This window comes from Patiria miniata, unplaced genomic scaffold (genome assembly GCF_015706575.1).
Source record: "Patiria miniata isolate m_02_andy unplaced genomic scaffold, ASM1570657v1 HiC_scaffold_12, whole genome shotgun sequence".
Classification (NCBI taxonomy): Eukaryota; Metazoa; Echinodermata; class Asteroidea; order Valvatida; family Asterinidae; genus Patiria; species Patiria miniata.
This window is the reverse complement of record NW_024037050.1, coordinates 980,239-993,968: the sequence shown is the minus strand read 5'-3', so window position 1 is coordinate 993,968 and position 13,730 is coordinate 980,239. Positions and strand designations below refer to the sequence as shown.

The 13,730-nt window shown below is 40.0% G+C and overlaps 1 protein-coding gene across 1 annotated transcript in view; it reads right to left on the bottom strand.

Annotated features, from left to right (window-relative positions):
* The window catches only part of LOC119744589 (guanine nucleotide-binding protein G(s) subunit alpha-like), a 64,884-nt gene that overhangs the window by 18,393 nt on the left and 32,761 nt on the right, over positions 1 to 13,730 (bottom strand). The window lies entirely within an intron of this gene.

The window sequence follows — 13,730 nt, the reverse complement described above, 5'->3', positions numbered from 1 at the left end:
TTGCCTAACCAGGGTTGTAATAAAGACATAGTGTACTACAGTTGTTAAAGCAAGTATTCTGCGTCGTTTTCTTTGTTGTTCCAAACAGTCAGAACACACAATAAATTGGTTTTTTTTTTGATGAAACAGGTTTTAGGGTCATTGCGTTTAAATGGTGATCTATTCTTTAAACTGATTGAGCAATTTCAGTAATTTTTTCATCTAAAAGTAGCTTATGAAATTAGCTTTCCAGTAAGTATTTTTGGTGATACACATGTTTTTAAATATGATATATATTTTGGGGGGTTTGGGTTCCGCTTTTTTTGACACACCCTGTAGCTTCAACTATAATTTGTGCATATCTTAGGAGAAGCAAAGTCAAAGAAATGGAACCAAGTCTGAATTTTCATTCGGAGAATTTTTTTCTATAAAATGGACAGATATTTTAAAGCTCCAAATTATTCCATCTTCAATAACAAGATAGACCACCTCCACCTGATATTTACAAGCTTTATTCGGAGGAAATTTTTACAGAAAAAGACACATATTTTGCGCTCCAAATTATTCTATCTTTGATGACAAGATAGACCACCTCCACCCGAAACAGAGTTAAAACTGAACCCCCAAAAATCTCAAATTTAAGGAGAGCCCACTAAGACAAAAGGAAAAAAATGGAGAGAGAACTAAAAAAATCCAACACGAATTATGCAAAAGCCATGCCCATCCCTGCTGTACCACATGACTCAGATACTACCGGCCGGGCAAGGACGCAGTCTAGGCAATGACGAGACACCACCCCCCCCCCCCCCAATATTACAAGCAGTATTACTGCCTGCGCGCTCTCGGCCACATTCATGTGCATTTTTTTCTCTTTACACAATCTAGCATGTACATGTACATGTACACGGTCATTCGGGCTAACAGACACTACACACCATAACACACACACACACAACCATCTCTGTGCAGTGTTCAGCAATCCTCTCTGTGTGTGTGCGCCGGCCGGCCCTGTGGACGGGGAGTATTGATTGCATTTCAATGGAGCGTGTGGCTATAAATAGCTCGGCAGGGCTATTTTTAGCCCAGAGCAATCATGGCGCGAGGAAGGGTAGGGCCCCTGCAGACTAGTGTGGCCCGTGCTCACATACAAAAAAAAAAAATCCCCATTGGTGGGAGAAAGGGAGGAATTAACATTAAGTCATAGATCTGAGCTTGGGAAGATGAGACTTGAAAATTATAGTAAAATGCTGAATAGGTAATGCGAGAACACCGGGTCCATTAGTGTATGTTTCAGTACGGTCCATTGAAGCACTTTTTCATTGGGCAATTTTTAAAAACCTCTCACACATGAATTAATGCATTCACGAGTGTACAAAAAAGAGGTGTGCACAGTGGTGGCTTGTCCAAATATTGACTCAGTTTTCTTAAATTTAGAAAGTGTACATTATCGATGGCCTGTCTTTTTGTACAACACAAATACATGGTGGTAATTCCAAATCACATTTACAATTTAAGGGAATGTACATCATTTGCTTTTGCGGTAATTTTCAGAAATGGATGGCTTTGGGGGTTAGTATTCTTTTATAGCAAAGATTGTAACACTGATCTGTTTAAAGTTTAGTGTTCATAGATGCTGGAAAAACCAAGCCAAAAAAAAGGTGTTGATCTTGTAGTCTGGTTCCCTGATCCGACTTCAGACCAAAAAGAGGAATTTATAGACGTCAGGGAATTGTCAGGTCAGGGAACCGGACTAGCTGGCTTGCACTTGTTCACGGATGTGTAACCAATAGCAAAGAAAATGTGGTCTAACTAAATTTGGTGGATTAGGGGAAGTATCTGAAAAAATTCAGTTTTTTTCAACGACGGTTGGCCAACCATCATAGGAAATTGATACAAAAATTCAATTTTTCTGTGGAATTGACAGGTCAGGGAACCAGACTAGCTGGCTTGCACCTGTACAAGGATGTGTAAACGATTGCAAACAAAACATGGTCTGACTAAATTTGGTGAATTGGGGGCAGTATCTGAACTTTTTTTAGTTGTTCCCAACGATGGTTTGCCAACCATGATTGGAAATTGATACAAAAATTCCACTTTTCTTGAAAACGACAGCACTTTTCTCAACAACGACAAAACACCAGGTGCCATGATTTCACAGGATACTTGAGATTATTATTCACTCACAGTCAAGTAAGGCATTTCATAATAATTTGGTAGTTTTGTTTTTTTAATGTTTGCAAATGTTGTATATTACCTTCAAGTTAGCATACAAATTGAAAAATCATCGGGAAAAATAAAATCATATGTTCAGAGCATGGATAAAAAAAATACTACAGAGTTCTCACATGCAATAATAAATAAACAAAAAACAATTCAAGCAGATTGCGATTTGAATTCGTTCTTTAAAATTACTTAACATAATTAATGGCCTAGCTGGCCTCTCATACAAACGGCAGTATGAGGCCAGACAGGATGCCATGCCACAGCTGTTAATGCTGAAACAATTCCCACCCCTGGCAAAAACACACAACACACACAAATTAAAAAATGAACAGTACTTTTCATTGGTCTGCGTACATTGTAGTTCATTCGTTCAGCGCCTAAGAATGTGTCCAGTCAGTATCTCCGAGACAATTTTTGCCGATTTCCTCAGGCTGTTTAAAATAAAGATTTCCTTTTTCCCCCCTTTTTTTGGGGGGGGGGGGGTGTCTTATGTTTGCAGAGAATTTCAGTATTGGCGCCCAGTGACGTATAATACAGGACGGATCGTTTTTTAAATACAAGCTAAAATTTTTGTTTCGTTTTCCGAACACTCTGCAACTTATACAGGCTGTGATGTCATTCGCACCATAAACTGATTTCACTGTACTGTTCATACATGTACTTGGTCAATCTTAAAATACTTTCTGGCGGCTGAAAAAGATACAACAGACGGTCTTTGACAATAACTCTGGGGAGATAGGATAGATCGGTTTGTTACTTATTTTCTTCTTTCAAATTTGTCATTTCGATTTCCGGAAATTTCGACATTCTGCAACTTATACAGGCTGTGATGTCATTCGCACTATGAACTGACTTCACCGCACTGTTCATACAGGTCAATCTTAAAATAATTCCTGCCAGGTAAAAAAACACACGACAAAACGGTCTTTAAAAATAACTTTGGGAAGCTGCGCAAGGGTAAACAATCCAACAAGCAAAAAACAATTTCTTCAACATGCGTTTGCCAACTGGACTAACAACTCTGTAGGTTATTTATAGCCATCAGGTTCAAGACAAATGGACTTTTACAGGATTTATACAGAAAATCAATGCTACGTTCCTTTTCCCAAAAGATTCTACATTGACTTGGGATTTTTTTATTAGAAATTACGGCTGCCTACATGTACACGCATGTCACGTAAGCCATGGTTTTGGGAGGCTTTTGACACATTTGTGTTATTTTATACACCGTTTCTGACGTGCTGAATTTTTTCTTCTTCTCAACAACTGCACCAAATGGGTGTTAGAATATTTTTGGTGGGGGGAGGCAACAATTTTCAGGGCATTTCAAAATCTTCTGCACACCACTCATAACTTGGATGAGGAGAGAGATCACTTCAGCGGACAATAGGCTTGGCATGTACACACGTAAAAAAAAATCATCATATAAGCAAAAAAGAGCCTACCGGTACATTGTGTGAACTGTGGAGGATCTTTTCCTTCACCTTTAACCCTGTTCAAGTACATGTACACTAATAATATGCCAAGTTGGGGGTGACAGCGTAATATAACGGTTCCTATTGAGATCAAAGTCCAGCGAATGGTATGCTAGCCCTGTCCACTCCCACAAACCGGTACCATGTTGGTGCACTCATTCATAATACATTTAACAATTGTGATGTGGGATTTGGTGTTTTTTTAACATCCCGATGGGCGCATAGCACTCATAAGGAAGTCAAGGGTGCCATGCACCCCGAGGGGGCTAAAAATGCCCCATCCCACATCACAGCAGTCGACAAGTGTTTTGTTATATCGTGCCAATAAGTCAAAAAGATAAAGGCTTGAAACTTACATGTACTATGCAAGAAATAAATGAAGCTATGGGTACTCTGCAAGGGGCAAGGGGAAGGGGGACCGTGGTTGTCTGTGCCAAAAAAATGACCTACAAGAGCTTGGACTCCAAAATGAGAGACAGTAAGAAGTATTTCGGGTTGAGCGTCTTTTCCAGTGACATCAATCACAGAATTTAAAGATATACATGTAGTCCATCATTTGTAATTTGTGCATTTTGTTCGTTTGAAGCAACAAAAGCGTTCAAAATCTAATGAAGGATACTGAACAACTAACCTGATGAAGTTTCAGCTAAGCTTCAGCTGTATATTCCGAGAAAAACAGCATTCTAGGATCTCAATTTCAAATCAAAAGTTACTGAATCATGTTTTGAATTTTTTTGAATTGCAGCTATACGTGACGTCGGGCACTGATCTGACAAATTATAGCAACCGCGCACGCATGTGCGTCGTGCCAATGCTTGCGCGCGCTTCGCCGAATAACAAAACGAACTACTGATTTAAATTTTCCTACGGTGCATCTTAAGACGCACCGTTGGAAAGGACTTCTTTCGTTGATTACTTCAAAATGACAGCTTCCCAGAAAGAATAATTTCACAGGGAGTTTAGTCCACTTACTATCTTTCAACCAAGTTTGTTTTTCTACAATAATTACGCCAGTTACTTTTCGGATGGCTGCTAATGATGGACTATAGCTTTAAGGCTTTTATTTTAATTCAGTTATGATTCAGATAAAATACAATCGTTTATGACCAAACTCTCAATGCAAAATATGACCTGTTATCTTGACCAGATGTGGGCGATTGCAATCCTGAACGGGATACATTTTGGTGAGCCTTGCGTGGCCCAAGTCGGATGAGCCCATGTCCTAGATTCAAGTTGGCAAACAATCTGCTTTTTTAAAACTGAATAAATTTTGTAACCTTTCAAAAAGCCTTTAAAAAAACCGGCAAGCTTTGACCGAATACCTAAATGTTGCTCATAATGGATGTAATTCTGATGAGGATGGATTCCACTGTGTCGAATGAGTGCTTGCCTCCTCTGACATCATTTTTGTTGTCAGTAAATGTTCTTCAGAGAAATGATAATGCTGATGATTTCTTAGGTTCACAAGTTGATAATTAATTAATTAATTAAAGACACCAAGGTTTTTTTGTCAGGATTTTGTTAAGTCTTTTGGCAAACTATTTGATTTTTCCAAAATGTTTGATCCAAACTATTGTAGAATACTGGACCTGTGTAGAAGCCAAAATCTCTGCGTTGGACGCCTGGTCCAACACAAGAGATTTTGTAGATGGGCCAAAATTATGGCGTAAAAAGATGCGTTGTCACTTTTATTGAAGAAAACATATGTGCCTAGCTTCCTGCCACTTTCAATGATGTACAAGGCCATTAGTCTCTGTACCAGCTTAACCCATTCACACACACATAAAAACATCAACAAACATGCTGCAAACATAGACTAGACTAGCAAATAAGACTTACATACATGTACACCTGTGGTTAAGAAATGTCTCATTTGCATATAACTGGAGTAGTTAAAATGAAGGTGACAATTCAACAAGGTATGGACATGGAAACAACTGTCCTATTGAAGATGTCTTTTTAGGAGGGGATTAAGAGGGGATTAAATGGGGATTAGTGGCTGATAATCCTGTTATGAGATTCCAAGAAAACACATGTACTCTCATGCACATGTACCTTGGGTCACACCTCTGAAAGGTTAATGGCGGTCACTCTATTACAAACTGTAAAAGCCTATGAATAATTTATTTATTCAGATAAAGGACAGTATATTATACCCTGATTGGTTTCATTTTGAGGGAATATATTTTGCATAACAATGGCTGCTGATTTTTTCAAGTTGTAGTGTGGACAAGGCATTGGCAAGTCTTAATGTTGGGACAATTATGTATACATGTAAATTTTCAAATTGTAAATTTTCAATGTAAAGGTAGATTGAAATTACTTGGGCAATTCCATGGTAACTCACATTTAGAGGGGGTATTCCATCAACTTGGTACGAAGTTAAACCACATAACTGATAATCAAACTAAAAACTCACAACAACATTTTGCATGTAAAAGCAAGGTGCTAACTGCCCAAATGACTACCTAAAATCCATAATTTTAGCCCCAAAATACAATACAATATACAATACAATATACATGTATCCATATCCATCTCACTGCCACATCACTCGAATGAAAGGTCTTGTTGTCTCCTTTTATTTGATACCGTATTTGAGGTTGTGATGCTTGTAGTTCTGAAGATGTCATAATTTGTCTACTTTTCAGCCAACTTCTTAGTGGAACTGACCAATGACCTTTACACACACAAAATTATCATAAGCCTAGTCATAATGGCCCCCTCATTACAAGTGGGCAATTCTTAATTTTCTTCATTTTACCCATTACCCCACCTCATACCCAATCCAACTACACCTGTCTTTCCTTTCCAAGATTGATCCACGAGATATCGATCGTGATGGTTGGGGGGCGGGGGAGGGAGATACACATGTACGTTGTCACTGGCAACCGGTCTGTTGTGTTACCAAGGTATTTTACAGACAGTCATGGTTGTTAGGCCCACGTAATGTAGATGACTGGGCACCGCACGGGGTTAAGAATACGTGGGGAGGGGGGGGGGAATGTACAACATGTGCTTTTGCTGTAATTTTCAGAAATGGATGGATTCGGGGGGGTTAATGCATGTATTTTATAGCAAATATTGTTACACTGACTTGTATGAAGTTTTGTGTTCAAAGATGTTGGAAAAACCAAGAAAACAATCGTATTCCTGCAGTCTAGTTCCCTGACCCCACTTAAGATGAAACAGAGCAATTTATAAACGTGGGGAATTGTAAGGTCAGTTAACCAGTCTAGCTGGTTTGTACCCGTTCATAGGTGTGTGAACGATTGCAAACAAAATGTAGACTAAATATAGTAAATTGGGGGCAGTAATTTTTAAAAGTTTTTTCCAACCCTGTTCAGCCGACCAGCGTTGGATATTGATACAAAAATACCACTTTTCTTGGAAATGACAGCACACCAGGTGCCATGATTTTACAGGATGCTTTAGAGTCTAGAATTTTGGACAAAAATGTAATGTTTTTAAAAAGGTAATTTTTGATTTGGGCCCCCACAAATAATCGGTTTGGGAAATAATCGGTTTGGGAAATAATCGGTTTGGGAAATTAAACATTAACACACAAAAAAAGACGGATTTTCTATTTTGACATATATTTTACCTAGGCCAAAAAAAAAAAAATAGATCTGCTTCCGATTACATGGCAGTCAAAAAATGGGTAGGTATATGAAGGTAGGGAAATGTTTTTTTTTTTTTGCCATTTTTTTTTTGTGTACGATCATATGGAGGTGTCTGCATGTAGTCAAGGGTAAAAGGTAGTAATTGATGATTTTGGGTGTTTTTTCTCTCATTTTTTGGGCCTATCACCAAACTCAAAGCAAGGGGATAACTGATAAAACAAAATATGCAAAATTCACCTCCATTCCCCAAAAGGGATGACATGGGGTACAATTTGTTTTCATTTGTTTTTAATCGAGTGCTGTACTTTTAACAAAACTGGAAGAATTTTCCGTATGCATAAAAATAGAAAAACAAGTCACTTAGTTTGAAAACAGAAAAACAGATACTGCAACTGGGAATTTAGAAAAACAAGGAATTTGTAATGCATTCAGGAATTTAAGTAAAAAATGAGGAAATCAGCGGATCCGAGGAAAAGCCTGTAAAATTAAAGGTCAAAATATAAAAAACTGTTTGTTTACGGTAACGCCTTAACAATTATCCAGGTAGGAAGGCAGGACAGATAATTTTGTAATGTTTGATAGACCGTTTTTAAATACTTACTTTGGTTTATACTTCAGGGTACCTTTTACAGTATTGTTTAAACTAAGCTGTTTAAGTGTTTAATTATACACCAACAACAGTTTTAACTTTAATTTTAAAAACTTGCATCTATAGGGAAGACTTTTTATTTTCAAAATATACTTTAATATACATTTTTAGCAAAAATGGGCAAACTAAAAAGTTTGAGGTCGGCAATTTGGCTACAAAAAATCCAGGTAGGTTGGCTGTAATTCTGTAAAACACATTAAAAAAACAAATCGGCTTACACATCATTCACTTCGATAACAATAGCATTATGTTAAAAGAAAGTCCATGTTGAATTAAATGTTTTCAGTTTTCCTCCAATGTTTCTCCACCCAGTAAGTGAAAAAAAAGGAAGAAGAAGAAAAACTAGACATGGCTGGCCTGCAGTTGTCCAACAACTGTTCATTGACCAATGCCGCCTATTTTTGGTAACCCAATCCGATCGGTTATTTATAATCCAGGGTGCAGCCAGAGTTCAGATATACCCAGATGCATACATTGCCCTTTTTTCTATTTTCAGTCACAAAGCTGCATGTTTGCAATGCAAGCATTGACTTCTGTGACCATCACACAAGGGCGTTGCTAAAGGGGAGGTGGTGGAGGGGAGCCGGAGGGGGTATGGGGAGGGGGGGATGAAAGAGTAGGGGTGGGGGTGGGAGATGGGAAAGGGCCATTCTTTGGTCACTGTGTGACATAAAATTGGGCTTGTCTGATTGTTGAAGCTTTACCCCTTGTTAACTACATCTGACATATTAATTTCACTGATTCATCAGGTTAGTACTTTGTACTCCCTACCTCAGAGTATAGTTTCTACTTTCACAAATTGTGTCAAAATAGTAGGAGGGGTCATCAAAGTTTGGTCACGTGTGTGACATCCGGCCCATACCGGAAATTCACGCTTTTCTCCAAGGTTCTAAGGACACACACACCCATACTTATTTTGGAGTAAGATTAGTCTTCTGTGATTTACAGAATGCATAAACAATGTACACCCTCTGCTTTAGTTTGACTAAAATGAGAATTGTTCTGTGGTCACGTGTGTGACATTTTGATTGGTCACGTCTGTGACATTTTGTAATTAGAATTATGCTAATTTATGCATGGAAAGACCAACTTATGAAACTTCTTTGCATCTTTACTTAGTAGCAACACTTTAGTGAACAATAATCATTTTTTTTTACATCACATCAATTTTTTGCCGAAAGTTTTTTATTTAGGTTCAATTTCTAAAGAATCGCCCCATTACCCTTTTACAGAAACTGGCGTTGATGATGACTATTAACAATGTACATGCACAGCATATAGGGTTTGGCTCTATCCTGTACAATGCAAACCCTGCTGGCAAAAAAATGAACTTGGTCTATGCTGTTGTCAACAACCCCTCTCCTAACATGCCAGTTGTCATCGTACTACAAGATTGACTTTTAGTATTAAAAATAAAAAGGCTACACATAGATCCTGAGACAGCATGCTGCTTGGGTGTATGATGTCTGGGTTTCATGAGATAAGCCCTGCACCGACTTCAAACGTAGTTGCCTCAAACGACTATTTAAAGCCCACACATGTACCGGTGCATGTGTACATTGACATGTACATAAATTGTTGATTTCCCCTAATGTGGTGCAGCCCATAACATGGCGCACTTTGATTTGTTAGCCTCTAGTGCCTTACCAGAGCACAAAGTTTTACCTCAGATTTTACAGAAAGAGAAAAGTCATCAATCTCTACAAATTCCTATTCATAAACCTTGGATTACCATTACCCATAACAAAGTTCAGAGAAACGTTTTACTTTGGCACGACCCCACAGTTTCCCCGTTTTATTTTGAAGTGCGCAATGAACCCTTTTAAAATGCACCCACAAAAATAAGACAATAATATTCGGACAAAAATATCTCTGACAGAGAAACGATCATGGGAAGAACCAGAGTTTTTGGCTCTCCTCAAAAAGTTTTTTTTAAAGAGATTGTCACTTCAAAATGCGTACCATCAAACTTCTACAACACTCATTTATTATACAGAGCCTCTGTCTGTTTCTTGGAGACCGCAAGCATAAGCACAGCAAAAGGCACGCTTACTTCAGAGGACAAAGTTGCTCAACTTTAAGAGTGACGTAACAATAGAAATCTCCATGCGCGCGACCGTTAGTACACACAGGCCGTGAAATAGTGCTATAAGGTTAGCAAATATTTTTGTCATGCTAAGCACAACTTTTCTGCTGGCTGAAATTGGGCCCTGATGGCTGAATTTCTAGTAAGAAAAAGAACAATTCCATGCGGAAGTGGACACGGCTGAAAAGTGGACACTACAAGAACTTCAAGCATCACAACCTCAAATAAGGTATCACATGACAAGGCCATTTTCTGCTGGTAAAAAAGAATGTAGTTAAATGTATTTTTTTTTTTTTTTAAATGGTTTGGGGCTAAAATTTTAGGTCATAGGTAGTCATTCCGATGGCTGAATATGTTCTCTAGCGAGAAAAAGTAACCAAGGTTAAGAAAGCAAAAAATTGATGGAAACAAAATGGTAAATAAAAGTGTACATGCTGAAATTCCCAGGTCAGGCCTTAATAAATGTAGGCAGGGGTCCCACCCTCTAAATAGACACCCGCTATCCTACATGGGCAAATACAATTACCGCCCTCGTCACTCATACCACTGCCCTGCTGCCCCCTGGCCGGGTACCAGCCAGAGTTACAGAATACGCATCGTTAATACCTTCTGGAATGCCTGGTAACCACATCACCGGTCGATGACTGATCGTTGGGACACCAGTTACATGTTTCTTGTTTCTAGAAGAGTGTACCTGGGGCCGGGGCTAAAAATAGCCCGCTGCCATCCGTCAAACAACAGTTCAACTTGGGTTCAGTAGTGTAACATCCAGCAAGGGAATAACAACAACATGGAATACACACGATGCAGTGGGATGTGACACTCTGCACGTAAACCAGCAGAAGTCCAGTTGCCAGATTTTGAACAGTGAAGTCAACCTGGCATTTACATGTACTGACTATATGTTTAGCAGTGTTTGACAAGTGTGACAAGTGGGTAAAATGAGGACACTTTTGTAATTACGTTTTGGAGATTGGGCACATGTACAGGTCACAGACTTTTACACTGTAGGCAATCCCATGGGAAAGTGGACACGGCTGAAAAATGGAAAATTTATAAAATCTTATAAAGACTGTAAGTGTAAGCTTCACTACCTCAAATGTGGTATCAAGTTTAAAGGGGACAACTGTAGTCAGGGGAAATCTACATGCATAAATGCCTTTCTGTCAGCGACCTCATGAGGGCGCTGATACAAGTTATCTTGTTTGGTGCGTCTTCGTCGACGGATCACTTTGGCAAACATGCCGCTACAATTCGAAGAAATAGTGACCCAGAAACTGGACGATATTGTTTAAAAGCTTACTAGTTTAAGTGTTAGTCAGACAGAGATTGTGGATCGTGTCTCTGAATTGGAAAAACAGCGTTCTGAGCCTGAGGAACAGCCAGCGGTGTAAAACTGTGCACAAGATTTGACCCATGATGTGGTCCAAGATGGCGGCGCTCCCAACGCACGTGATGCGGATGTAAAGGTGGCCCTCAGTTCTGGTGCCAGCCGGGCCACTTCTGAGGATATACAAGCAGACTTCCACTCTATTAAGGACTCTCTGCAGAAGGTAAAGTTGCCAGGCGACTTAAAGCTTAATGACTCAAAGTCTGGCGTCAAACGGCCAGACCAATCTTGATATAATTCCATTGTCAAGTCAGCCCGGTACGTGGAGACTACCCTGAAGCTGCTGACCATCCTTTCAAAAGATAACTCTGAACCTACCGAGGAGGATTGGGCTGCACTTTTTGCCGTCCAGTTTGCACACATCAGATTTCTCCAGGAAGATTATCAGACCATCCTTGTAAAGGGCCAGTTCGATGACAACACGGCAAAGATTTTCCGCACACTGCAGAAAAACACAAGCTCCTTCTCAAGTGAGAGCATAAAGACCCTGAAGAGCGCAGCTCAGCTGACCAGCACACAGGCAAACACAGGCGGTCCTGGTAACAACTCCAGGCCTCAAGGTCCATACGGCCGGCGTACTCCAAATTCTCGTGGACGCAGTGATAGGTATCGCTCTTTCTCCAGCGGCGATAGGTATCGCTCTTTCTCCGGCAGGAATTTTGGAGGCAGAGGATACCGGAACACAGACTATCGTGATCACACAGATACAGCCCAACTATGAACCCTGGAACTCTTCATTAAGTTGGTTATTACATTGTATGTGTAATTGACTACAGTCAGTCTGTGTTCATAAGTTCATATTTTCTTATGCCCATACGATACTGTCATTCAATGTGTTGACCTTGTCAAGTCACATTTCGCGTTGGAGGGATATTGGTGCTTCGGACACTGTTATTTCTTGGTTGTCAGAAGGAGTGCCATTGCCACTGACTGGTTTGCCTCCACAACTAAATTTACCCAATCACAGTGTCACTCCGAAGCAACAGATATTTGTATCCAACGAGATACGTGAACTTTTACGTGTTGGTGTTATCGAGGTAGGCCGGCCTATACTGTAAACCACACTGTGTCTCCCCCATTGGTTGTGTTCCAAAAAAGTCTGGATCCTACAGAATCATTCAAGACCTCAGAATATTGAACGGTTTTTGTAACCCCCTAAGTTTGTCAATGAAAGAAATGAAACAGTTATTGACCTAGTGCAGTCAAATGACTATGCCATCACTGTTGACATTAAGAGTGGATTTTACAGTCCGATGGATGGTGCGATATAGCCGCAACCAGCTTTCCATTCCATTGGGCTCCATCAACCCTGCAACTGTATGATAGACTACTCGCCAAAGTAAGGAGATTTTGTCTTGAACATGGCATGCCATATCCCCCAATTGGGCATGCTGGGATTGCAAACTTCCTCTGCTCGTTAGCACAGAACAGTGAGCGGCCAGAGTCAGTGCTCAAGTCAGCTATAGCTGCTATCAGACTTAACCCAATCCATGGACATTCACAACTTGAAAGACTCGTTGGTCAAGTCCTGCACTTCAAAACCCATGGAAAGGTCCAAAGTTATGCCAGTGAGGCCATTTCAAGACTTGGTCGAGACATGGGATGACAATAACATTCTTCCAATCAAAAAGCTTCGTCTTAAAACCATCACGCTATTGTTTCTCACGCTAATGTTACACCCTTCCGACATAGCCCCAAAGAGTCTACAACTCGACAGTGAGAGCTTGAACTCCAAACGAACAATCTTCTCTGTACACCAGATACAGCATCTGCAGGATGGTAGTTTGTTGCTGAAGTTCTTTGGCATGAAGAACGACACTTCTAGAATGGGCTTTGAGGTCCATCTCCCCCCCCCCCCCCCCCCCCCGCTAAAAACAAGACCCATGTGAGGCGCTCAAAGTGTATGTTACTCGGACACAGTGCCATCGGCCTGTGCAAAACCGTCCCGTGTTCTTAACCTTGACTAGACCTTACAGGCCAATAGATGCATCTACAGTGGCCAATATAATGAATGAGGCCATTCAACTCGCAGGTCTGCACAAACATGGATATTCCGCTAAGTATTTTTGACCATTCGGTGCTACCGAGGTGATGAAAACAGGCCAGTGGAAAACCCAGTCTGTGTTCTTCGACCACTGTATACATGCCAAAACATCTGCATCATACAGAGAGGACATATTGAACTCATAACTGAACCCCGGACAGTAGGATTATCTCTCTATGTAGGCAATGTTAAATCAATATTTCGTGTCACTTCAGTTGATTTCACAGTGACGTAAGTTTTAACCAAAACTGTAGTCAGGGG